This window comes from Canis lupus, chromosome 19 (assembly GCF_003254725.2).
Source record: "Canis lupus dingo isolate Sandy chromosome 19, ASM325472v2, whole genome shotgun sequence".
Lineage (NCBI taxonomy): Eukaryota > Metazoa > Chordata > Mammalia > Carnivora > Canidae > Canis > Canis lupus.
The window spans coordinates 5,447,889-5,471,796 of record NC_064261.1 but is presented as its reverse complement, the minus strand read 5'-3'; the positions used below and the strand labels follow the sequence as shown (position 1 = coordinate 5,471,796).

The 23,908-nt window shown below is 34.8% G+C and overlaps 2 long non-coding RNA genes across 2 annotated transcripts in view; one reads left to right on the top strand and one right to left on the bottom strand.

Annotated features, from left to right (window-relative positions):
• LOC125753035 (uncharacterized) overlaps nt 1–18,674 on the bottom strand; it is a 47,783-nt gene extending 29,109 nt beyond the window's left edge. The window contains exons 1-2 of the long non-coding RNA XR_007403866.1: nt 18,511–18,674; nt 18,286–18,359 (exon numbers count right to left, since the gene is read on the bottom strand). This is a non-coding gene — a long non-coding RNA (uncharacterized LOC125753035). The remainder of the gene's footprint in view (nt 1–18,285; nt 18,360–18,510) is intronic.
• The window catches only part of LOC112669280 (uncharacterized), an 88,545-nt gene extending 68,131 nt beyond the window's left edge, over nt 1–20,414 (top strand). Inside the window, exons 4-5 of the long non-coding RNA XR_004807032.2 lie at nt 1,089–1,228; nt 20,184–20,414. This is a non-coding gene — a long non-coding RNA (uncharacterized LOC112669280). The remainder of the gene's footprint in view (nt 1–1,088; nt 1,229–20,183) is intronic.
• The last annotated feature ends 3,494 nt before the right edge of the window (nt 20,415–23,908 follow it).

Below are 23,908 nucleotides of genomic sequence, written 5' to 3'. Positions count from 1 at the left end.
GTGATTTAAGCAAATTTCTTTGGAATAAATACATTATGAACATTCATTCATATGCCACCTTTCAATATGGTCAACATTCAAGCTCTTGTTTAAAACCACGTCCAACCCCACGTCCATTTCTAGAACATACCAAGTGTCCTTCCTTTCTTATTTTTTCCTCAGCACTTGTTACAACATAACATACAAACCTAACTTTACTCGATGTTGTGCTATTTTGTTGTTGTTTGTTGTTGTTGTTTTATGGCTACATAGAATAAGATGATTATTTTGCAGTATCTCAGTGAGGACAATGATGTAGTGGAAATGGAGAACAGTCATCAGATTTAATATGTACTTCAAATGTGGAGGCGACAGGACTTATTGATGTACCAGATGTAAGAGGTGACGAAAAGAAATAAATATGTGTTCTACTTTTTGAGCCAGAACAATCAGATGTTTGTACTTTGTTGTTGTCGTTTAACAACTTACTTAGCAATTAAAAGGACTTAAAAACTGTGAACTTTGGTGAAGTCATCAAGAGTTCCTGAGAAGCCAGAACACTTAATGAAAAGCTTTGAAGGATGAGGCAAGGAGACTAAGAAGGATGGTCAAAAGGCCAGAAGGAAAATAAGAGAAACTGGTGTCAGTGGATGAGATATTCAAGGTAGAGGACGTAGCCAATTCTGTCAAATGCTGTTAAAGTAAGACTAGAAAATTCTGAGAAACTATTCATTGTATTTACAGATATTAAGGTTATGGAATACTCAGAGGGACTTGAAGGGAGATATGAAGGTCAAATCCATAATAGAGAAGTGAATGCCAGGTGCAGAATCAAGAAATAAAGCATAACAATTCTTTCAAGAAATTGGGACTATATCTACGCAGAGTGATAGAATATAATAGCTGGGGGAAGGGGATGCATGTTGATGAAGAAATATGAGGAGTGTTTTGTTGTTGTTTTTAATGTAAGTGATGTGGGCATGTTTATATATAAATACATATATGCATATATATACACATATAGAAATGGATCAGTGAAATTATAAAATATAAAAGGGGAGACAACTTTTCTTATTAAAGATTAAAAAGAAATTTTTCTTTTTGACAAGTGAGAGAGAGAACACAAGCAGGGGGAGCAGCAGGCAGAGGGAAAGGGAGAAGCCGACTCCCTGCTGAGCAAAGAGCTTGATGCAGGGCTTGATCCCAGGACCCTGGAATTGCAACCTGAGCCAACCAGGTGCTCCAAGAGGTAAACAACTTTTAAGTTTTTAGTTATTAGTAGAAGAGATATTGGTCTGTAAACAGAGAAAGGTATATCTTTATCATAAATGATACATGTATGATGATGCTGATTCTTCTAGTAGAAATCATATTGAATGTTAACTCAGTGTAGGAAAGAATGGTGAAACACCTTACCTCTCTTATCTCAGTTACTCATATCATTAAAATCTATGAAGTGATTATTATTATTATTTATGATTCATTGTTGGAGAAATTGACTCTTAGAGAGTTTAAAATATTTGTCTAAGACCATCCAGCTAAATGAAGTGATTATTATTATTATTTATGATTCATTGTTGGAGAAATTGACTTTTACAGAGTTTAAAATATTTGTCTAAGGTCATCCAGCTAGTAAATGCTTGGATCTGGCTTTCAAATATGAACTCTTGAGTGGAAAGCACAAACTCTTAAATCCTTGAAATATAGTGGCTAGGAAAGCTAAGGAAAAAGGTGGAGGGAGGTTTTCATCTTCATAACCAAGTCTGGTGGATAATGATATTTTGCATGTGGGAAGAATAATTAGAGATTATGAAATTTTATTTTCTTCCATAATTATATTAGAAAGCTAAAAATCACTTGGTAGATCCTAATTGCTCTAATTCAGATAATTTCTGGAACCTGATGAAAATGTGTGCCTTCCTTTTTTAACAGTAACTCTTCCCTGATGACTGTCTTGCTTCAATAAAGTTATTATTTCCATAAATAGAAACAGCCCTTATATTGGTAAATACATTATGCATGCATATATATGATAATGCACCTGACTTCTTTTTTCAATCATGTATAGGAAAATAATAAAAGAATCACAATCACCAAGCAGATTTCTACAAACATTTTACTAGTTTAATAAAAACAAACCCATGAAACGTGTACCTTCCAACATTTCACCTATTAAATTGCATAGAATTGAAGTAGTATCTAAAGGCCATTCCACAAGCAACAAGAATTACCATACATACATATTAATATGCATGGGATTGATAAAGTGAGCCGCATTTGCATTCCATACATAAAACTGTCAACTCACATTTCCATGATAAATCATGAAAAGAATAAAGGGGTACTCAGGCATAGGAGCACTGCATATATTTTCTGGGCTGGCAAAGGCATTCTCTCTGTGTGTCTGATTCATTTGTTGTGCTAATTTTCAGGATACATGAAACTTTACCAGAAACTTAATATGATAGGTATATCCTCAAAACTGTCACAGTGAAAAATATTGCATATTTTCACAATCTACAGAATACGGGCCATGAAGTTTTAAAGTTTAAAATTTTTAATTCCTAATATAGTTATAGACTTGGCAAAGTTCTTATCAAAGAATCAGAAATTAAAGAGAAAGATCTACTCTAGGCCACAACGTATTAAACTGACTACCTTGGGATAAAACTTAAGCTAATTTCTTATTGTCTAATAATACTATTCTATGAAGTAAAAAGAAAACATAGTGATGTCTTCATGTTTTAGACAGCCAGCTCCTGTATAATAAATGACTACGTGCGAACAACATTTTGCAAAACCACAGGTGCCTACTCAGCATATATGTAGGATGTCTATCAGATATCACATCAACATTTCCTAACCTAAACTCCTTATTTTCTCCTCCAAACCTGTCCATTGCAAATTTCCCTTGAATATATCCACTGCTCACTACTTTCCATGATCTAAAATAATATCATTCTTCTTCTGCAATATCCTCCTAGCTAGTCTCCCTGAGTCTACATCTGGCACTGCTTCTTCTCGGTACAAGGATTACACTGAGATCCCTTAAAACAGTCAGATCCTGTCATTCATCTACTAAAGACCCTGCAATGTCTCCATATTTCACCGAAGTAAAAGGCACAATCCTTTCAAGTGTTTGTAAAGCCCCTAATGATCTAGCCCCTTATTATCATCCAGACCTCACCTCCAACCACACTCCAATTTCCCCTCCAGTTACACCAGCCTCTTTCACTCTGACTTGCCTGCCAAGGGCCTGCCTCAGGGCATTTCTACCGGCTGTTTATTTCCTCTGCATGGAGCACTCTTCCAAGCCCCCCACACCCACCCCCGGGGAGGCGATGGCTAACTGCTTAACCACTAAGCCTTCCAAAAATGTCATTTTCTTAAAGTGGCCTACCTGATTGGTTTGCAACCTCAACCTCCTGTCACTCCCATTTCCCTTACACTGTTTTGGCTTTTATTCCAGTGATATTTATTATTTTGTAATAATCTGTCTGTCTAATTAGCATATTTATTCTATTTGTGTAGATCAATTAGAATATTGATGTACAGGAAAAAATAAAACAGGAAACAATAAAACAGGAAAAAAATAAAAAATAACAATAAAACAGAAAAAAAATAATTAAAAAAAGGATGTAAAACAGGACCCTAGTCGGTATTCAATGTATATTTTAAAGAGAATGAATTATTTTAATTTATTACTAGTGATAAAGCATGCACATACAAATTTAATTCTAGGAAAAGGAAGATAAGCTCGACAAGAAACATAAAATACAGTCGGTTTCAAAGAAAAATGATTACAGTGATTTGGACAGGAAAAAAAATAAATGTTTTGTATCACACAGTATTTGAGAAGTGCCTTTAAAGATTGGTAAAATTTTGACAAGTGAATAATCAAGGTGTGGGCACTGTAAGAATTAATCAAAAGGGGGATTAAGAATGAAACTAATTACTATTTGCTTTTCATGTGTCCTCATTCTTTTTAACACCTGGGAAAACAAAGATGAATAGCCTAATCATTGATTTCAAATTGCTTGCTTCTAGTGAAATGTGTGTGTGTGTTCTAATGCTAACAATTAATATATTTTTTAAAGTTTTTATCTGAATTGCAGTTAGTTAACATATAATGTATTATTAGTTTTGGGTGTAGGATCTAGTGATTCAACAATTCCATGCATCACCCAGTGCTCATCAGTTAACCGTAAAATAAATGTTAAAACAAAACAAAACAAAAAAATACATTTAGGAGATTCCTAAAGTTGGGGAGAGATGGTTACAAATGAACAAAACTCAAAAAAAAAAAAAAAAAAAACCACGAACCTTTTGTCAATAATTGATGAACAAATTTTAATTAAAAGGAACATGTGACGATACTGCCAAAGAAATAAAATGGCAGAGTATGTAGATAGGATCTCAGTTCATGCTCGCATGGATGTTCGGTTGCAGCTAATTTTATAAAGCTTATTTACCTACTGGTCCATTTGGAACATAATATCAACACTATTACAGATTCCCAATCTATTGTTTGCCCAACCATGGGTGTGGGCAGTAAAATGTTTCAGTGGGCACATTTTCTCTTGGCACCTCTTCCTTTTGGTATCAACCATGGGATTGGTATCCAGGAAGATGAATAAAAACATGTCTTCAGACAACTCCATGCCTTTTATTCTTGGACAAAAAAAAAAAAAAAAAAAATCTTCCCATCAGTCCTATTCCAATTAGAGTAGTTGAGCAACTTAGACAAAAAGGCCCTCAGCATTACTCGCAACTAAACTCTAGGCAATCCTAAGCTTTCCATCTTCTAAGCAAGTCTCATTTCATCGGAATCTTCTAACATTCTCCAAACAAAAATTACTTCTCAAAGATTTTCCCCAGAGGAGAGAAAAAAAACTGGGGAAATAAAAATGACTTTTACAATGCCCCCCAAGTCCCACCAATAGCAACCCCATTGCATCATACTCCCCAGATCCTAGAATCAGTTCCCAAAACTGCATTGGAAAAAGAACATTCAAGACACCCGGGTGGCTCGGTGGCTGAGCATCTGCCTTTGGCTCAGGGTGTGACCCCGGGGTCCTGGGATCGGGTCCGGCATTGGGCTCCCTTCAGGGAGCCTGCTTCTCCCTCTGCCTGTGTCTCTGGGTCTCTTATGAATAAATAAATAAAACATTTTTGAAAAAGAAAAAGAACATTCACAAACATTACCTCTTTCCCTGCAGTAGATTTGAGTTTCTTTTTGATTCATTTGTTCTTTTTCCAAACCTAGGTCTTTCTATGCTTTGACCTCCCAGGAGGATTAGGAAAAATAAAATAGAGCAACTGCTTCCTTTTCTTTCTTTCTTTCTTTTTTTTTTTTTTTTTTTTTTTTGGTTGTTGTTGTGCTTAACCCATTTTCTCTTGATCTTGTATTCAATAAATTCTGAAAGAATGAATGCAATCACCATCAAGGAAACAAGATGCTTCCCTTCAAAATGTGCCCTTGAAATGGCCAAATTCTCTTTTAAAGACCAGCTGCTACATTTCACCTGCACAATTTTTATTAACATGGATATAATAAACAGTAAACTCATAGTTTTTTATTTAAAGGTTAAAGTGCTTATAAATATCTAAATTACTATGACTTTTGCAATAATCCTATAGTATGAATGAATATGGACCTAATTCCCGAGGTGAACACCAGCAAAATGTTTCAGTGGGTGTATTTTCCCTTGGCATCTCTTCCTTTTGGTGTCAACCTCTAGACACCTTTATTTTCTGATAACCATCTGTCACCACCCCTGGGCTATTATTTATAGAATAAATGATTTTTTTTTAGTAGAAGGGAGACATATATATTATATTTATAATACAAAGAGGCTAAGTTGATGACATAGCTTAGGGTAAGAGCAAAATGTACCCAGGATTAGACAGATTTGTGCACCAAATAAGAGACATCATTACTTGTCAGAGAAGTCACTCCATCTCCGTTAGCACCTCTTTGACTAAGGAAAGACCAGAATACAGTGTTAATGGATCTTGCCCACCAGGAAAAGTACCGTCAGGAGTAGGCAACGTAGGCAACCTGATCTTTTTCTTCTTCTGACTTGGGAGTACCAGGAATGATTGCCAAGGAGGAGGGAGATGAAACAAGGAAGTAAACAATGGTGTGGGCTCTCTCTTTGAAAGAAGTGAGGTCTACACTCAGAATTCAGGGATCCACCCAAATTCCAAGTGTATTCTTCAATAAGAATGAGAAGGAAAATACACATGCAAATTGGCCAAGTATTTGCATTTATTTTATTTGTTTAGATCTTTTTTGGGGGATCCCTGGGTGGCTCAGTGGTTGAGCGTCTGCCTTCAACTCAGGGCGTGATCCCAGGTCCAGGGATCGAGTCCCATGTCGGGCTCCCTGCATGGAGCCTGCTTCTCCCTCTGCCTATGTCTCTGCCTCTCTCTCTCTCTGTGTCTTTCATGAATAAATAAATATTAAAAAAAAAATTTTTAAATGATTTAAATATTTTTTAAGATTTTATTTATTTATTTAACAGAGAGAGAGAGGCCCAGAGACCACAAGCAGGGTGAGCTGCACAAAGAGAGGGAGAAGCAGGCTCCCCGCTGAGCAGGGAGCATGATGCGGGGCTCCATCCCAGGACTGTGAGATCGAAACCATCAGTGGAAGGCAGATGCTTAACCCACTGAGCCACCCAGGAGCCCTTGGCCAAATATTTGTAAAGCATGCATAAACTTTGATGGATTAAAATAATATTGGAGAGGGGAGGAACATCAAAGTCTTGTTTTATCATCTTATTTTCCAGTGATGGAACTGAAGACTGGAACTATTAAATGACATCCAAAGGAACCAGGATTAGAATGCAGGTTTTCTAGGCTAATTCTGTGTCCTGCTGCCACCCTATCCCCTTCCACAGTGTCCTAAAATACTGTATGAATGAAAAGCCATAAAAATCAAATACTCCATGAAATAATAACATCTCTTTCCATCTTACACATCAATATAATCTTTTTTTTTTTTCTTGTTAAATCTGTAGTCCATCCTTTTAGGTATTTTAGATATGGTAGGTGATGTATAAGATCTTCAATGATGCAGTATTAAACATTTCACATAGAAGAATGACATATTTCTGGAGCTTTCAGGGGGAAAAAAGAAAAAGAAAAATTCACTTCAGACTGAACTAAACCAAAAAGTAATAGAGAAATTCTCTCAAGAGGAACATAATATTTTAGACTGCAACATTTAAGTATTAATAGGCCCAAAATTTCATGTGCTGCTGCTTTGCCATTTCAAGGTTTACAGGGCCCCTTGCTGTAACCAGATAGATTTCCATAGAGAGGAAGAGCTCCCATGTTGTTAGTTCCCCTAATAGCTGGACCAATGGCTGCACCCCACCTGATTCTTCTTGATCTAATGCCTTTACCTGCCCACAAACCTCAAAAATTGTTCAAAAAAGCTAATCACATGGTCCCAGAAGAACTCCACCCTCTTTTTCTAGCATACCCGCCTACTACTGCCCCTGTTTATTCACTGTATTGCCCAGGACATGCCACATCCTCCACTGGGGCTGTGTGTTTATGTTATCTTATTTTTTAAGATTTTATTTATTTATTCATGAGAGACATGGAGAGGGAGAGAGGCAGAGACATAGGCAGAGGGAGAAGCAGGCTCCTTATGAGGAGCCCAATGAAGGACTTGATCCTAGGTCCCTGGGATCATGTCATGAGCCAAAGGCAGACGCTCAACCACTGAGCCACTCAGGTGTCTCTGGGGATGTATGTTTAATCAATAAATCATTTTTTATTGTCACATGTCATTATTTGGCCATTTTATACTATTTGGAGGAGAAGATTCATTCCTCAACAGCAAGTTGGATAGGAGGCAATTCAAAACACCCTATTATGGTGCACGGAAACAACAAAACAAAATATTTTCTCTAAATCTGCATTTGGGCAGCCATGCTATACTTTAGGTTCTAGGTGTCAGAATATAATATATTTTTTTAGCCTCTTAGGTTGCCTTACCTAAACTTAAAAACTATTCCAACTACAAAAGGATAATGATATTGCAATAGGAGAGTAATAACGAAGAACAACAGAAAAATCTGAGAGCTCCCCTAAACTCCTACAGTATCTGAAGATACACATAGCTCCTGGCTTGAAGATTTCCATATTTAAACTAATCCCTTATAAACTCTCTTGTTCCACACAAATGATATTTGAAAGAATAAGATAGAAAACACAAAAGAGCAAAGGAAATTTAGTTTCTGTTAATTTCAGTTCTTCCTTGATTTCACTACAGTATAATGAAAAAGAGAGTTTAGCTAAGGTTAAGGATTTGAATTTATGATAAAAATGTAATATATATTACAGGAGTGAGGCAGAAAAAACACAGTTCTTTATGACGGAGACCATGAAATTGTCTAAGTTTGATATGTAGAAATTTTCAGTATGATGCTAGAGTGGCTTAGAAAAGTATAAGGCAAGTTTACTTAAATTGAAGCTAATGATGAAAGCATTAGGCCATTAAAAATGTAACATTAAAAGATATTCAACGACTCTAAATCTTAGAAGATTTGGGGGAGGAGCATTTGTTTTACTCAATTTATTTATAAAGTTCGATTCTATCGCCAGTTTTCACTGTTTTTAAGAGTAGCACAATCTCATTTCATAAAGAGTGCATTATAAAATTGAAAATGTCATAAGTATTTTTATTTTAAAATGCCAAGTTTTTCACATTTTTAAAAATACTATTCATTTTACACTAAGCTGTATAATTTTTCATAGGCAAATGGCTTTTAAAAAAGAATAAAACTTCCCTATTCACAACCTATGGATCAACCTAGAGGGTATTATGATAAATAAAATAAGTCAGACAGAAAAAGACAAATGCCGTATGATTTCTTTTATATGCAAAATCTAAACAAAACGGACAAACAAACAATAGAAAACAGAAATGGACTCATAAATACTGGTAACAAAATGGTGGTTGCCGGAAGGGAAGAGCATGGGGGATGGGGCAAAATTGGTGTAAATACAAATATATATACTTATTTTTTCCTTTCTTTTTCAAAAAAGTAACTGGTTACAGACAATACTTTGCAAATTGTTTTCTTGTCACCTGATGATATATCTTAAGTTCTTTAATATCAGTATGTAGAAAGTTCTCTTATTTTGTTTTGCTGCTTTGTGATAGTAGTATTTTACCAGTTTCCTATTGATGAACATTTGGGTTATTTACTCTTTGGGTATTAAAGACAATATTTCAGTGAATTACTATATATCTATGTCATTTCATTTATGCAGAAATGTGTATCTGTCAAATTCCAGAACTGACAGTTGTTGTTTGCAGGGTAAAGGCATATATTTTGAAACATTATTAAAAATGCTAATATAAATGATATTGTTTTTAATTTCAAATTTCACTGGCTCATTGCTGGTATACAGGAAACTAATTGACATTGGCATATTAACTGTGCATCCTACCGCTTTGCTTTGATCACTTATTAGTTCCAGAAATTTTTGTTTCCTTCTTTCAGATTTTTTACGTAGATGATCAAGTCTTCTGCAACCAAAGGCGTTTTTTTCCTCCCATCTGTATGTCCTTCATTTCCATTTTTTGTTTATTGCATTAGCTACTATTTCTAGTACAATGTTGAAAAGGATTGGTGAGAGGAAACATCTTTGCTTTGTTCCTGGTCTTGATGAGAAAGATTCTAATTTCTCACCAGTAAGTATGATGCTAGCTGTACTTTTTTTTTTTTTTTTTTTGGTAGATATTATTTTTCAAGAAAAGGAAGTTCCCTTCTATTTTTAGTTTACAGAGAGTTTTTATCATGAATGAGTATTAGACTTTGGTAATTCTTTTTCTGTGTCTGTTGATATAACCATGGGATTTTTCTTTTTTTAGCCTGTTGATATGATGGATTACATCAGTTGATGTACGAATGTTAAACCAACTTTGCATACTTGGTATAAATCCCAGATGGTCATGCTGTGTAATTATTTTTATATATTGTTGGATTTGATTTGCTAATATTTTGTTGATGATTTTTGCATTTGTGTTCATAAGAGATATTGGCCTGTAGGCTTTGTTTTTTCTTTTAATGTCTTTGTCTGGTTTTGTTATTAAGATAAATGCTGACACCATAGAGTGAAGTATCCCTCTGCTTCTACCCTCTGAAAGAGATTGCAGAGAATTGGTGTAACTTCTTCCATAAATGTTTGATAGAATTCACCACTGAACCCATCTCTACTTGGTGTTTTCTGTTTTGAAAGTTTATTAATTATTTATTCCGTTTCTTTAATACATATAGTCCTATTCATATTGTTTATTCTTCCTATATTGGTATTGGCAAATTATGTTTCTCAAAGAATTGGTCCATTTTGTCTAGGTCATCAACTCTGTGGGCATAGACTTATTCATGGTAAATCTAATACCATCCTTTTAATGTCTACGGGATCTGTAGAAATAGCCCCCCTTTCTCATTTCTCATATTAGCCTTTTTTCTTTTTTCTTGAGAATTAGCATGGTTAGAATGTCATCAATTTTATTGTTTAGAGTTGGGCATTTGCTTTCCTTCAGATAAGTTAGGCTCTGACAAGTTGGGCTCTGGTTAACTAGGGGGACTAAGAGGAGGCCTTGTTAACAAGAACAGATTAGATTACTCTGAGGTATTTTCACATGGTTCCTGAGGGGATTTTTCTGTGATAATTTCTGTGGGAATCTGGTATGCTCCTGAAGGTAAATCCCACAACATCGTGGAGGCCCTCAATGACTGGAGTCCTGTGGAGTAACTCATTCACAGATTTCTCCACTCTGAGGATCCAGCAATTTGTCAAGTACAGCTCCAGTTTTCCTTCCCAGCACTGGATCCTGTAGGAGTTTCTGCTTGCACAACTCTGCTCTGGGAAGCCATGACTCCCTATGTTCCTTCACCTGTTTTTCTCTCCAGATGAGGAACATCTTGTGCTGTCTTGTGACCTTGCCTCTCTCATGGATCCAAGAAAAGTTGTTTTATCAGCCTGTTAAGATTTTTACTTGTTAGGACAGAGTAGTGACTTCTAAGCTCCTCACATGAACAGCCAGAAACTTTTCTGATCTTTACTCCAATTTCTTACTATCAGCTTCTCTTGCTGCTCCTGATCAATAGTGCTGCTGCTAGAACTCCTGACAGTTTAATATTTTGTTAACTAACTTGAAATTTTTTCTTTCCAAAATAATGACTTTTTATGGAATTTTTTTCAGTGTAACTTCACTTTTTATAAATTTTTACTAAAAAAAAAAAGAAAAGAAAAGAAATAAAAATAGTGGAGGAAGGGGAGACAGACATCCAAGTCCTTGCCAGATGCTTTCCCTTCCTAAGAAAGCTTAGTAAAAACCATAGTTAGCAAAACACCTCAAAGGGATGAGAAAAGAAAAAAAGTTATTTTCCCAAGGATCTTGGGATTTGAGAAGCTGGGCATAGTTCCAGCTTCCCCCACTTATCTCTTTTGGCTCCAATGTAGTAAAATATCTTCCCCTAAACACAGCCATGCCTAAAGGAGAAAGTTAGTTAACCCTTTGATCGCCACATCTTTAGACCAATTTAGAATAGGATCTAAATTGGATCACTCTGGTTATAGTGAAATTGCTTTGGCATGTTAGGCAAAATTCACTTTTAGAATCTTCCTAACTGACCACATATCATGAATTCACTCATCGTTCAAACAGAAGCTTGGGGGTAAAATCATTTGTTATAAACATTTTATTGAAAAAAATTCTACGCCACCTAAGTACTTCTGACTGTACACTCAAAGAAATATGGCCCAAATATGAAATCATTTTTGAGATTCTCTACTTTGAAGATAATTTTTTAAAAACTAAAATAAAAAAGCATGTATGTGTATGATTATAACATATATATACATAATAACTAGTTTCATGAGTCATCAAACTGCAAGTTTAAGTTCATTAAAAAATGTCAAAACAGGACACCTGGGTTGACTCAGTGGTTGAGCATCTGCCTTTGGGTCAGGGCATGATCCCAGGATCCAGGATCAAGTCCCATGTTGGGCTCCCTGCAGGAAGCCCGCTTCTTCCTCTGCTTATGTCTCTGCCTTTCTCATGAAAAAATAAGTAAATCTTTTAAAAATATGTCAAAACAAATATCAACTACTCATGTATATTAAAACACAGTTAATACAGATTTCGAGTTATATTACAAAGCAGTAGAATTAAAACAGTGTGGTACTAGTATAAAAATAGACACAAGATCAATAGAGGAAGATAGAAAGCCCAGAAATAAACCCACAATTATATGGTCAATTAATCTTTAACAAATGAGGAATGAATATATAATGGAAAAAAAAGTCTCTTCAACAAATAGTGTTTGTGGTGGGGGAGGGGTGTCTGGTTGGCTCAGTTTGTTGAGAATCTGCCTTTGGCTTAGGTCATGATCCTGGGATCAAACCTCACATCAGGCTCCCCATTCAGCAGGATGTCTGCTTCTCCCTCTCCCTCTCCCTCCTCCCTTCTCCCTGCTCATGTTTTCTCTCTCTGTGTATGAAATAAATAAAATCTTATTTTTTTTAAAAAAAGCAAATGGTGTTAGGAAAACTGGACAGCTAAATGCAGACAAATGAAACTTGACCACATTTGTTCACAATACATAAAAATACACTCCAAATGAATTAAACCCCTAAATGTGAGACCTGAAACCATAAAAATCCTTAAAGAGAGGATAGGCAGTAATTTCTCTGACATCAGTCGTAACAACATTTCTCTAGATATGTCCCCTGAGGCAAAGTCAATAAAAGCAAAAGTAAACTATTGTGACTACATCAAAATAAAAGGTTCTGCAGAGAAAAGGAAACAATAAACAAAACTAAAGGTCAACCTACCAAATGGGAGATGATATTTGCAAATAGCATATCTGATAAAGGCTTAGTATCTAAAATATATAAAGAACTGATACAACTCAGCACTCAAAAAACAACTAATCCAATTAAGAAATGACCTGAAGACCTCAACAGTCATTTCTCCAAAGAAGACGTGCAGATGGCCAACAGAGACATGAGAAGATCCTCAACATCACTCATCACCAAGGAAATGCACTTCAAAACATTCAAAACTTTCAAAAAAATGACATATCACCTCACACCGATCAGAATGGCTAAAATCAAAATCACAAGAAACAACGAATGTTGGAGAGGATATGGAGAAAAAGGAACACAGAACACTCTTGCACTGTTGGCGAGAATGCAAACTGATGTAACCATTGTGGAAAACAGTATCAAGGTTCCTCAAAAATTAAAAATAGAGCTACCCTATGATCCAGTAGTTGCACAACTGGGTATTAACCAAAAAAATTTCAGAAACACTTATTCAAATAGATACATGCCTCTCCATGTTTATTATGGGATTATTTATAATAGCCAAACCATAAAAATAGGCCAAGTGTCCATCAATAGATGAATGGATAAAGAAGAGGTGGTATACACACACACACACACACACACACACACACATACACACCGGAATATTATTCAGCCATAAAAGAGAATGAAATCTTGTCATTTGCTATAAAATGGATGGAACTAGAATGTATAGTGCTAAGCGAAAGAAGTCAGAGAAAGACAAATACCATATGGTTTCATTCATATGTGGAATTTAAGAAACGACAAATTAACAAAGGAAAAAAAGAGAGAGATAAATCAAGAAACATACCCTTAATTATAGAGAAAAACTGATGGTTACCAGAAGGGAAGTAGAGGGAGTGAAATAGGTGGATGAGGATTAAAAAGTATACTTATCATGAAAATAAAATAAAATAAAATAAATAAAATAAAATAAAATAAAATAAAATAATTTATTAAAATACAATTAATGCTAATTCCTGAGCTTGACATTTTCTTTTCTTTACATTTTTACATTTTCCTTACATTTTAATTTTCTTTTTCTTTTCATTTTAATCTTCCTCTTTCCTTTTCTCTCTACAGGGAGCTTTGACTTGGTTAAAGTCAAACAGGCTCTTACCTCTTGTAAATTTTAATTTATGACAAACTTCTGTTTCAGAAAGAATGGAGCTAATGGGGTACCCTGACCCACCAACATTTTTAACATTAACACCCCAAGTATTTATGCACAAAAACATGAGAATCCACAGTTTTAGTTTTGTGTTTTTTTTTTTTTTCTTATCTACTACATTCCTGGTCTAGTGGTACTTGGTTTCAGTCTTTGTTGCAAACTTTCAAGCATCTCTACTTCTTTGGTTAAAGCCAATGAAGTGTAAAATTTAGAGGAAAAATGTGAACTTTTTTTATTTGAACAACAATTTATTTTTCATTCAGCGTGCCAATCCATCTCAAATCATGGGAAATAATGGTCATATTCCTCTGAAACAATCCTCCATCACTGCTAAATATTTCTAGGCTCTTTGTCTAAAATGGTCTGGGTGCAACCAGACCATGTAGTATCATTTTCTTTCCCAAGAAAATTGTTGTTCCCCATTCCTCCTAACCAACCTAATCTTTAGGTTCTACGTTTTTGTGCTAATCTGTATTCTGACACCAACCTTTGAGGTTGATGGCAAGATTGATGAAAAGATATCCCCTGACAGAGATTGATGATACAAATTTTCTTAAATGGGAAAAATAAGTGCAAAACTACCAAGACAACCCTACAAATCAGGAACCATGTGGCATCTTCAGGCTTTTTAAGTGCTCAGTTCCCCCTGAGGACCTATTATCTCTGCAGAAGACTCTTCCAGTCATGAGAATCTTGCCTTGCTATTCTGAAGAAGAATCTGTTCTGGTGACTTTCCTGGAAAATCTGGCTACTAACCTGGTATGAATAAGTAATACAAATAATTTCATTCCACTTTATAATTTTTTGGACACCAAAAGAATATAAATTATCAGTCTTCAAGGCAATCCAAGGCTTTATATTTGTTTGAGGTAAGTAACTTGTCTGGGGATCCACAGGTGAGGCCAAACCTGGTTTCCAAACTAGGTCCCTACACTAGCTGTGTACACACTCTGCTACACATTCTGCTATACCGCCTATACATTGCCACAACTACAAAACTGATTTCACCTCATCAAGCGTTGAAATGTTACTTCAAATTATATTGATAGAAGGATAAAACCAGATGCAGAGCTTACTATACATTTACTAAAAGCCCATGATAGAAATTACTTTATAAGTATTTAAAATCCTTGTGTCTCCTTAGCACCTCATTTTCTCATGGACACATAAAATTATGCAACTAGTCATTTTATTATTTATTTATTTATTTATTTATTTATTTATTTATTTATTTTAAATATTTTATTTATTTATTCATGAGAGACACAGAGAGAGAGGCAGAGACCCAGGCAGAGGGAGAAGCAGGCTCCATGCAGGGAGCCTGACGTGGGACTCGATCCCAGGTCTCCAGGATCACGCCCTGGGCCGAAGGTGGCACTAAACCGCCGAGCCACCCCGGGTGCCCACTAGTCACATTTTCTTATTTTGTTTTGATGATCAGGAGATTCAAAGTCAAATTTGGGAACATATTTTATAATGCATAGGAAATTCTGCCCTTAGCCCATTTACATTTTCCTTGAAGCTCCCAACTTAACATTTTTATTTGATAATGTTTCATAAGGAAAAACATTAATAACTATTATGTGGATAATAATAGTGTAATAACTTATAGTAATTGATTTTATTCTAACCTGTTTTCATAAATGATTTAATTCTCACATTTTTCTTATGCAGTATAAACCATTGTTTTCCCAGTCAGTAAAAATAAAAGAGATTCAAGGACAACTTTCTTTAAGGCTGTGACATGGAAGCTATATCGAACTAGACACCATGTAGCCATATAAGGGTAAATCAGGCATATAAATTGTAGATGAGTGGCACTCTGTTTGTATAATGAGTGAAGAGTAGAAAATGTACTGTGATGGATGAAAGATTTCATTACAGCCTCCTAAGACAAAATTGAGAAGAAAGAACCTAAGTACCTAAGTTGATTAAATCCATATTTAAATATGTAGTAACTTGACCTGAGTTATCCAGTTACACTATTTACACTGATTATATAAGATAATAAATATTTCTATCCTTGTTATTTCTATATATAAAGACTCACTTATACTCTATCAATCTTTATTTAAAAATGTGCAATTATAGGACAAAAATGATTTAAAATTGCTCGAACACATTACAAATTATTGGAAGAATATTCTATATTTAATTTAAAATTGCTTTCAGAAGAATAAATAAATAAAACTGCTTTCATCATGACCCATTCCCTTTTATTATGATTTTAGTTTACTTTCCTATAAAAACCAACCGGGGACAAGTCAACTACATCAGATTTTAATGCTTTGGCTATCCTGCACCATGGCACATAATTTAATTTTTATTCTACTAGTCATAAGTTTGGCAATAAATTTGTGTCATGAAACTGTTTTCAATAAATACACTGAAATTAATTTGTATTGACCTCAGTATTTAAGAGTGATTGTGAAATATCTCATAACTATAGTTCCATAACTAACAAAATTCAAAACCATTCTTTTTGACAAGTTTTTCATTATTGGCAGATTCCATCAAACAAAATATTTACTGGGTACCAGGGTGTTATATATATTTTTTTATTTTTCTAGTATTGTCTTAATTTTAAGATGGTTGTAAAAACAGCATGAACTCTAGCCTCCTTCCACAGGATACTTAGAGACTGAAGCCTCCTGGGGAGACAGACCAGCTAAATCAAAGATGTCTTGGCTGATTCAACCAGGTTGAAAGTAGAGTTGAAGTAATTTTTGCAAAAGGAAAAAAATTGTTTAGCCTTGTTTTTGGAAATATGTGAAGATGGTACACTTCGTTGATAACTTTAAATGGTATTCCTTTTTTTAAATAGTATTATATTTGAAAATAAAATCTTCTCTTTATATCTTTGTTGCTTATCATCCCTTTCTATGTAACTGGGAGTCTAGTGTCTTAGGATTTATCTAAATCTATTTTGCAAATAAGTAAAATAGAATTTTAAAAACATTAAATTACCTGATTGAAAACATTGTTATTTAGTGAAGATTATGTCCATGTATTAATTTAACAATTAGAACCTGGAGTAGGTGTTGGAGACAGTGTGGTAAACAGAGGAGATACAGTCTCTCTCCTAAGAGCTTCAGGTTCAATAAGGAAAAGGGAAACATCAATTAAATACATTGTGATATAATTAATCACAAAATGTCACTAGTAGTACGAGGAAAATAAACACATAGGTACTACAGGTAGGTGACCCCAACAAACTTGCAGGATCAGGAAAAGCATCTGTGAAAAAAATGGCCTTTTACCTAAGATATGAAGAAGGAAGAGATGTTAACTACTCATTGCTGATTTTGTGGTGCACTTGTAATATTTGTAAAAAGCAGGATATAACTTAGCAATCACTAGTAGTCCTGCTTCCTCACGCTTGTGTGAGCACATTCTCTCACTGTTCCTTCCATCCTTCCTTAGTTCTTAGCAGTAAGTAAATAAGATAATTATTATTGTAAAACCAAAATGAAATATCGCCACACATCTATCAAAATGGCTTAAAAATAAATAATACCAAATGCTGGCAATGATACAGAGAAACTAGATCATTCATAAATTGCTAGTGGGAATGGAATGTAAAATGACAGTCACTCCAGAGAACATTTAACCAGACTCTTATAAAACTAAAAATGCACTAACCATATGACCCAGAAATTGCACTCTTGTGCATTTATTCTAGAGAATGTGAGTATTCCTACAGCTTTATTAGACAAAAAACTGGAAATAATCCAGATGTCCTTTAACAGGTGAACAATTAAACAAACTATGATATCCCCACGCTAATGAAATACTACTCACCGATGTGATGGAACAAACTATTGAAATCTACCTCCATACTGGGCGAACCTAGCACCTAGATTTTAGTTTTTAATACCATTCTCCAGAAAGTGAAACCGGGGTTCATTGAATAAATGACTAATTTTAAGGCTGAATAAGTGAATATAAAAGATGAACCTGGAATATCTTGTATTGTCAGCAAATAAGGAATCAACAACAACAATAAGGAGGCAAACAAACACACACAATAATGGGGGTATATGAAAAGTTCACAGGAGCCAACTAAAGGAGGTCCTGTTGGCCAGAGCTGGAACAATTAAAGAAACAAAATAAACTAGTGTTGGAATATAAAACAAAGTATGAAATAAGTATTCATGAGTTTATAACAATTAAGAAAATGACTGAAAAAAAATAAGTGAGGAAGAAGAGACAAATCTCCAAAGAAAAGTCCATATAATGCATATACATACCTCAACCTCAAGGGATATGGAGCATAATTTCTACTTCCTAAGGGTTGGCTACACACAGTGACTTCCCAAGAGTACTGTTTGGAAAAGGAAACAAATAAACAAATCAACTTTTCAATGGAGAAACTTGCCAAATACTACCTCAAATGATTAAGATTATTATCAGCACTGATATGTCATATCAATAACATATACCTCTGATAAGACATGATGGAAATGATATTTTACCTTGTGTTCTTCCCACCAAGACTCATAACTCCAGTCTGATTATAAGAAAAAAACATCAGACAAATCCAATTGAGAGGCATTCTTCAAAATACCCGAGCAGTACTCCTCAAAACCGTCAAGGTTATAAAAAAGAATTTCTGAGAAACTGTCACAGCCAAGAGGAACCTAAGGAGAATTGACAATTGACAACTAAATGTAATGTGGTATTCCAGACGGAATGTTCTGTTCTGTTTCCTGGAACAGGAAACAGGTAGGTAACATGTGGGTAAATACTAAGGAAATATGAATAAAATATCTACCTTAATGATAATGTATCAATCAATATTATCTCATTAATTATAGTAATTATAGTGTATTAATGTAAGATATTAATATTAGGGGAAATGGTGCAGACATATCAGAACTTCTTGAACCATGGTCATAACTCTCCTGTAAATCTAAAGGTGCCCTAAAAATTAAAAAGTGTATTATCAAAAAACAATGAACAGAGAAAAAAATTAAAAGCTTGCTCACATTCCATTTATGTAATATCCTCCAAATTACAATGTTATAAAGATGGAGAACATTTAGTGGTTGCAGGAATTATAAAGGGAGAAGGAAGAGAGGTAGCTGTGGTTATAGAAAAGTATAATGAGAGATCCTTGTGATGGATCACATATTGGCTATGGTCCACGACTATAGTCACATGACTCCACACACATGATAAAATTGGAGAGAAATACACACACACAAATGAATACATATAAAACCAGTGAAAACCAAATAATGTTGGTGGATTGTATCAATGTTGATTTTCTGGTTGTGATAGTATATTGTAATTACACAAAATGTTATCAATGCAGGAAAATAGGTGAAGTGTTGAGAGGATATCTCTGCATTTATTATCTCTTAGATCTGCTTGGGAGGGTCACCTGGGTGACTCAATTGGTTAAGCATCTGCCTTGGGCTCAGGTCATGATACCTGGGGAGGCTGGGATTGAGCTCCAAGGAGGGACTCCCTGATGAGTGGAGAATCTGCTTCTCCCTACCCCTGTGCCCCACTTGCTCATACTCTCTCTCGCTATTTCTCTCTCTCTCAAATAAATAGATAAAATCTTAAAAAAAAAAAAACAACAAAGAACTGCACAGATTCTACAATTATCTTAAAATGAAAAGTTTAATTAAAATACATTATCTTACAATCATGCCAATTGATTTAACAGTATATAATAGATAGGGACACAAAGTTGTAAAGATCTTTCTAGCAGAAAGGATATCACATTCAAAAAGACTTGCCATAGAAGAGATCACATTGCATTCATTGAACAAACATAACAAAAACCCCATGGGACTGGAGTCTAGGAGATAATGGTTCAATAAGAGGTTGCTCAGAGTAAATAGTGACCAGATCTTGTTGAGTCTCTTAGGACACGTCGAAGTTTTGATCTAAATGTTAAATGCCTTTGATTGACATGAAAGTGGGAGAGGCTGTTCATAATTAACATTTTAGTAGATACAAAAATAATAAATAAAAATAAGTAAAAATAAAAACATTTTAGTAGATACAGCCAAGGATACATTTCTAGTTTAGAAATTCTATGATAAAAAAAAAAGAAATTCTATGATACTGAGAAATTCTTGTCAGATTAATTACATGTGTCTCATGGCCAGATTTTCCCATATTTATATTGCAGGTCCATATGAAGATATCTTCACTGGATGTTTGACCTTGAGCTAAGTACTTAACCCCCTGTAAACCTCAACTTTGCACTTGCATTTACAGACCTAGTGATCACCAAGCTCTCATAAGTATGTGACCAGAACATATTATTAAAACAAAATAATCCTCATGAAGCACTTAGCATAGTGTTTGGCACCTATTAAGCTTTACAAATTAGCCATTAGTTTCTGTTTCTCAGTACTTTTATGAGTTATACAATTAATATAGATTAATTATGTAAAACATCCAAAAGTAAAAATGAAATAAAATGTATAATACCAGTTATGGCACCCTGCATCTATAAACACCATTAAATGGCCATGCACCAGTTAAACTCAATGATAATGGAAAAAGGAGGTAGTGAGGAACAGCTAGGAGTCTGCATGTCAGTCTTCCTCATTAATACTAAGGGCCCAGAACAATAGTTTTCCATTGCTATATCCAAAACACAGAGGAGCTCCATACATATTTGCCAAATGGATGGGTTAAGTTAAAGTTGATGTATAATGGACTCCATTTTCCCCGTGAAGCTGTAGACAAGATTTTCAACAAAGAGAGAAATGAGTAAGAACAAGGGAGAGAGAAGTTTTAAAGAAAGTGGTGAGTCTTTGACATTAACAACTACAGAAATGTAAAGCATCAGATATGCAAAAAGGAACTAATGCTAAAAAGTGCTCAAGTTCCAGATGAAGATGAAGACCCTACAGATTCAGGATACAAATTAAATAATTTTCTCTAATATGCCCTCCAGTCTGGGCTAAGATTAAAATCAGAGAGAGATGTAGCCACATTTAGCCGGTAGTAAGGAAAAGCAGAAAGAGAGTGGTGAGATTAAAAGAAATGAGACATACGTAGATAGTATTGATGTAAAGGCAGAGTTATTACATAAGCTAAGATAGTGAAAGGATAGAATGTTGAATGTTGGTAATTGTGCATTCAAATAGTTTTTTATATCTCCTCTTTCAACACAGTAATGATAAGGTTCAGACAAGTTCTTGGCTGCATTTCGTTCACTTTATTTTATTCGTATATTATCAATTATTTTGTCCTGTCTCATATATTACTAAATAATTTATATCTAGGTCAAATTATAAATACAGAAACAATTGGGATAATCACAATAATCATTTAGGTGTATATTTTTTTATGTTTATTTAATCAATTAAAATTTAAGAATATGTTTCACAATGTATAAATGTATAAATGTATTTGTATAGGACTATCCTGTCACACATATAAACCTATAAATATAATTATATTGGGAATACATACCATGATATCTTTGCATTGTACAATAAGAATAGATTTGATATTAATATCCAAGGGACTGAAAGAACAGATGTCAGTAGATAGTAATTAGATATTTATAAGAAAACAAGTAATAGAGAAGAATTGAGTTGGAAATATGGAATAGTTATTAAAATTTAACACTGATCTTAAGTTTAATCTGACATATTTATTCTTTAATAAATAGAAAACATCTTTTAAAAGCCATATTAAATATCTATATATGTAGAGGGCCAGCATGGGCAAGATTATAAACAAACAAAAATAAACAAAAAATAAATAACTCCTGATCTTAGGGGAAAGGCTCCTAGTGCTTCCCCATTGAGAATGATATTTGCTGTGGGCTTTTCATAGATGGCTTTTAAGATGTCGAGGAATGTTCCCTCTATTCCTACACTCTGAAGAGTTTTGATCAGGAATGGATGCTGTATTTTGTCAAATGCTTTCTCTGCATCCAATGAGAGGATCATATGGTTCTTGGTTTTTCTCTTGCTGATATGATGAATCACATTGATTGTTTTACGGGTGTTGAACCAGCCTTGTGTCCCAGGGATAAATCCTACTTGGTCATGGTGAATAATTTTCTTAATGTACTGTTGGATCCTATTGGCCAGTATCTTGTTGAGAATTTTTGCATCCATGTTCATCAGGGATATTGGTCTGTAATTCTCCTTTTTGGTGGGGTCTTTGTCTGGTTTTGGAATTAAGGTGATGCTGGCTTCATAGAACGAATTTGGAAGTACTCCATCTCTTTCTATCTTTCCAAACAGCTTTAGGAGAATAGGTATGATTTCTTCTTTAAACGTTTGATAAAATTCCCCTGGGAAGCCATCTGGCCCTGGACTCTTGTGTCTTGGGAGGTTTTTGATGACTGCTTCAATTTCCTCCCTGGTTATTGGCCTGTTAAGGTTTTCTATTTCTTCCTGTTCCAGTTTTGGTAGTTTGTGGCTTTCCAGGAATGCGTCCATTTTTCTAGATTGCCTAATTTATTGGCGTATAGCTGTTCATAATATGTTTTTAAAATCGTTTGTATTTCCTTGGTGTTGGTAGTGATCTCTCCTTTCTCATTCATGATTTTATTAATTTGAGTCTTCTCTCTCTTCTTTTTAATAAGGCTGGCTAATGGTTTATCTATCTTATTAATTCTTTCAAAGAACCAACTCCTGGTTCTGTTGATCTGTTCCACAGTTCTTCTGGTCTCGATTTCGTTGAGTTCTGCTCGAATCTTTATTAACTCCCTTCTTCTCTTGGGTGTAGGATCTATTTGCTGTTTTTTCTCTAGCTCCTTTATGTGTAAGGTTAGCTTTTGTATTTGAGTTCTTTCCAGTTTTTGAATGGATGCTTGTATTGCGATGTATTTCCCCCTTAGGACTGCTTTTGCTGCATCCCAAAGATTTTGAACGGTTGTATCTTCATTCTCATTAGTTTCCATGAATCTTTTTAATTCTTCCTTAATTTCCTGGTTGACCCTTTTATCTTTTAGCAGGATGGTCCTTAACCTCCACGTGTTTGAGGTCCTTCCAAACTTCTTGTTGTGATTTAGTTCTAATTTCAAGGCATTATGGTCCGAGAATATGCAGGGGACAATCCCAATCTTTTGGTATCGGTTCAGACCCGATTTGTGTCCCAATATGTGGTCTATTCTGGAGAAAGTTCCATGTGCGCTTGAGAAGAATGTGTATTCAGTTGAGTTTGGATGTAAAGTTCTGTAGATATCTGTGAAATCCATCTGGTCCAGTGTATCATTTAAAGCTCTCGTTTCTTTGGAGATGTTGTGCTTAGAAGACCTATCGAGTATAGAAAGAGCTAGATTGAAGTCACCAAGTATAAGTGTATTATTATCTAAGTATTTCTTCACTTTGGTTAATAATTGATTTATATATTTGGCAGCTCCCACATTCGGAGCATATATATTGAGGATTGTTAAGTCCTCTTGTTGAATAGATCCTTGAAGTATGATATAGTGTCCCTCTTCATTTCTCACTACAGTCTTTGGGGTAAATTTTAGTTTATCTGATATAAGGATGGCTACCCCTGCTTTCTTTTGAGGACCATTCGAATGGTAAATGGTTCTCCAACCTTTTATTTTCAGGCTGTAGGTGTCCTTCTGTCTAAAATGAGTCTCTTGTAGACAGCAAATAGATGGGTCCTGCTTTTTTATCCAGTCTGAAACCCTGCGCCTTTTGATGGGGTCATTAAGCCCGTTCACATTCAGATACAAATGCAATGAAACGCTGGGACACCTGCACCCCGATGTTTCTAGCAGCAATGGCCACGATAGCCAAACTGTGGAAGGAGCCTCGGTGTCCAACGAAAGATGAATGGATAAAGAAGATGTGGTTTATGTATACAATGGAATATTACTCAGCTATTAGAAATGACAAATACCCACCATTTGCTTCAACGTGGATG